This window comes from Lepidothrix coronata, unplaced genomic scaffold (genome assembly GCF_001604755.1).
Source record: "Lepidothrix coronata isolate B3197 unplaced genomic scaffold, Lepidothrix_coronata-1.0 Scaffold71, whole genome shotgun sequence".
NCBI classification, from domain to species: domain Eukaryota; kingdom Metazoa; phylum Chordata; class Aves; order Passeriformes; family Pipridae; genus Lepidothrix; species Lepidothrix coronata.
The window spans coordinates 2,103,060-2,107,177 of NW_016690251.1; the positions used below are offsets into that span (position 1 = coordinate 2,103,060).

General features: G+C 44.7%; 1 long non-coding RNA gene across 1 annotated transcript; it reads right to left on the reverse strand.

The window, feature by feature from the left end:
* Positions 1-339: 339 nt before the first annotated feature.
* LOC108499214 lies at positions 340-4,112 on the reverse strand. Its single transcript, XR_001875464.1, has 4 exons — positions 3,538-4,112; positions 2,798-2,933; positions 1,590-1,728; positions 340-981 (listed from the first exon to the last, which is right to left on the reverse strand). It is a non-coding gene; the product is annotated as an uncharacterized LOC108499214 (long non-coding RNA).
* Between the last annotated feature and the right edge of the window lie 6 nt (positions 4,113-4,118).

Below are 4,118 nucleotides of genomic sequence, written 5' to 3' on the forward strand. Positions count from 1 at the left end.
CAGAGCTTTTGTCCAGCCTATCTGTGGACAAAATAACCCCCATTCCCTTGTGGCGCCTGAACAGCTCCAGCTATTCCCACCACCACTGAACGCCCCCAAACCAGGAGACCCTGCCCTTGCCGCCTCTGCTGTGTTCCCTGTTGGCTATGCTACAAAAACACTGTTCAAGAATCCTGCAGATCCAAGGGGGAGCATCCGAGACCTCCGGACCATCCCCAGTGAGGTTGTTAACAGGAGATTTTTTAGGTGCAACCAGGCTTGTTTCTGACTCAGTGGCTTTCAGCTGTTGCCCCAAAGGTGCGCTGTGTGTCCATGCTTTAAACATGGAAAAGTAAGAGAGAGAGAAAGGCATAGAATTAAAAAAAATATTTTATTTTAATCTTTATTTTAAGAAACAGGGTTCTCCCTGCCCCATGTCCTGCTTGCACAGCCATTGTTCCACTACACATGGTTCATATGTTGGAATAAAATGTGTTTTAAAATAAAATAAATAGTGGATTTTTACACCTTTTTAAACACTTGGGAAATATTTCAGATGAATGTAGTCACAGGTTTCTGCACCCCATGTTGGCGTCCTGTGGTATCACAGACTGGTGCCTCGGGGATATTTTTTAATTATGCAATTTGAAAGCTTTGATCTGTTTGGTGCTATTAAATCCGTTAATGCTCTATGTCCTCCCAGGCTGATGCCCGAGCACGGGTTGTTTGAACTTGGCTGTTCCCCAGCCCGCAGAGACAGTTCAAAGGGAAAGCAGGAGTGGGACCGATGGCACTCGCTGATGAGCCCTTGCTTGTCTAGGAAATAGTGCAAATGGGTGTTGGTCACAGGAAACAAAGCTCCGGAGGAGCAACCGGGAATGTGTCAGGTGGTTGGTGCACTCGCTGGACAAACAGGAGTTGGCGGAGCTCAGGTGCAGCGTGCCCTGTGTGCCCCACCCAAGAGGGCTGAGAGGTTCATTTTTACCATTTCCCAGTCACTCACTGGGAAAAATAAAAAAGAAAAATTACAATCTATAACTATACATATATTATATAGGTTTTATAAACTGTGTAAATACATGCATTTATAATATAAATTTATAAATATTTAAAATATAAATACATAAGATATACAGAACACACAATTATATATTAATTATATATTAATATATATTTGATAGACATATATGTTTTTATACACACATACACACATACATACATATGCAGATCCTTGGGGATCCATGCTTGCTTTGCTGGATGCCCAGATACACCTCCTGGGATTATATGTATATAACAAAAATGCTTGGATTTCTAAATGTATATTTATACTATAGAAAAAGCTGTAAATATATATTTATATAATGTAGAAAAATATATCATGTGTGGATAATATACGTAAGATACAGAAATCATATATACATATTACTATGATATTATATATTATGTGTATTATGTGTAGATACCATATTTGTAGCATATATCATTATTAAATATATATAATTAACTGAGAAATGGCCATAAAGCACCTGTGTTACTATTTATACTATTTGGGTAACAACAAAAAAGTTTTTTTCTATTATTTCCTAGTCAGTAAATTAAAATGTTCACACCTTGGCTTTCCAAGTGCCTCCTGGCCATATTTCCTTGGCATTTGCACTGTGTCTTTTCCCCCAAAAATGGCCAGATTCCCATTATCTGCTGACCCTGCTCAGCTCGAACGAGTCAGTTAACTGGCAATAAATGAAGCGACTGAAAAACAGACAGAGGAGAGAGGGAAAGTTAATATCCTCAGTGGGAAACTTAACAAGGAATGCTGAAGAAGAAATAAATGAGAGTGCGATGCAAGGATGATGCTGGGTATCCATAAGGGCTTTTCCACCTCCCCTTGCCACCACCCACTTGCAAACCAGAAATGAGCCCACCCAAAAGATGACTTTCCCAGCCAAAAACTGCCAGTGCTGAGCCAAAAGTGGGATGGGGAGAAGGGATGGAGTAAGGGGAGGACAGGACCAGTTCTTTTGGCAGCGTCTTGCATTGGCGTAAACTTCTCTGTTGACAAAACCAAAGGAAATCACGATAATTTTATTTATTTATTTTCGAGGCATATTTACGGGGCAGTTTATTTTTGAGCCATAAAACCAGGCGGTGGTTTGGGTTTGGTGCCTTGATTCCAATAACAAGCTGGTACTTTGTGATGCAGTCCAGCCTGATGTTCCCAGAAGATGCTGAACCGCCTGGGTGAAATGGTGACATCAGGCATGGGGGGAGCAAAAGCCTAATTTTCATTCGGGCCCTTTTGACTTGTTTTTGGCATTTCTATGTCTACTTAACCCAAAATGTTGGTGCAGATGGATGGGCTGCCAGCATGTTGCTCCTTGAGCATTCCTGGTTGGTGTTTTGGGAGCATCATCATCGGGAGGCTGCAAACCTCTCCTTCATTTTAATACAGCTCTAGGGCAATTAAGTGGTTTTTTTTGGTTTTGTGCTGCACAGCCTCTCCTCCATCCGTCCTCCAGCTGATGCCTGCCAAAGGAGTCAGGAGAAGTTGCTTGGGTGTGGACCGACCTTATCAGCCCAGCAGCTTTATTTCCTAAAAGGACACTGCCAGAGCTCTGAGGACTCAAGAGTTTTACCAAAATTTGCTGGTTTTGGTTACCTTCATCCTAAGCAACACAGTTGGTGCTCAGTCTTGATTACTCCCTTACTTCCACAAAACTCAGTGAAGGAGGGAGGGTTTTCTCCTGGTTTCACCACAGTAAGACAGGTCACTGGAATTAGTTTTATTGCTGGCAGATAAAAAGTTATCTGTGTTTCTTACCCTATAAATCATGCCTGTAATTATCCTGTAATTACCCAGGACAGCTATACAAATTTGCTCTGGTCCTATCCGGAGAACATCTACATAGTGTTCTTGGCTGGCAGGTGTTGGATGTGGGGGTCACAGGAGAGCTGAGCTGTAGGAATGGAGCGACAGATTTAAATCAAAGCATTTTAATTACCAGTGCAAGGACAGGAGTAGGGCTGCTCTTGCACTGAAGATAACAGCAAGCTCCTATCAATGTTTGGAGAAAAGGCTCAGGACTTTGCTGAAGTCCTGGAGTGAACCCAGGACTTTTTTCCTGCTGGTGAATCTGGGACAGAAAGAGGAGCATCTTCCCTGATGTTAAGAAGACAGCATGCAGTAAGCCACTGCACTCATCTGGTGGTACAAAATGCAAAGGGATGCTCCCAGGTCAAGTGGACTGGGATGAAAAATTTGCAGAGCACTTTAGGTCTTTGCACTTTCGGTTTTCTTAAAAAGCCAAGGGACAAGCAGAGGCAGAGGGGAGTTGTCTCACCCCAAAACGGACAGGCTCATCCTGGGAGTTGCCTGGTTTTTCCCAGAGACCGTACAGGGAGCTTTAGCCAGGAAGGATGAAGGCAGGGCTGCCTGTGCCTCCCACACATCCGCCTCTTGAAACTGGATTTCAGCAGCACCCTGCCAATTCCCATACCCCTCTCCTCATGGTAAAGGGGCACTGGTCTGTGAAGGTAAAAAACCAGGGCGGTGCCATTTACCTGCAGGGTGCTGTGTGTTATTTATGGCAGGCAGGGGGCACGGGGGTTTCTGCCATAACTGGGTGTCACCACCGAGCAGAGGGAAGCTCAAGCACCTCTGGGAAATGTCTGCAGGCGAAATGGGGAAAACATTCGTTGAAGAGGGAAATCACAGCCTAGTTCAGGAGCGACACTTGGCCTTTGGCACCTCTGTGCTTGCCAAGGGCGCTGCACCAGTGTGGCACCTCCCCAGCATCGAACGTGGCCCAGGTACCTCCCCAGCACTGAAATGTGGTCCAGGCACCCGGGGTGGAAAGCCACGGGTGGAGATGTTTTAAGCTACGATACACTTAATAAGTCAGAAATATTACAGAACCACACAGAGTCACAGAATCAATCAGGTTGGGAAAGACCTCTGAGATCATCGATTCCCACCCATAACCAGTCACCACTGCGTCCGTCAGACCCCGTCACCGAGTGCCACGTCCAGACTTTCCTTAAACATCTCCACGGACAGTGACTCCACCACCTCCCCGGGCAGCCCATTCCAATGTCTAATCACCCTTTCTGTGAAAAAATTCTTCCCGATGTCCAATCTAAAC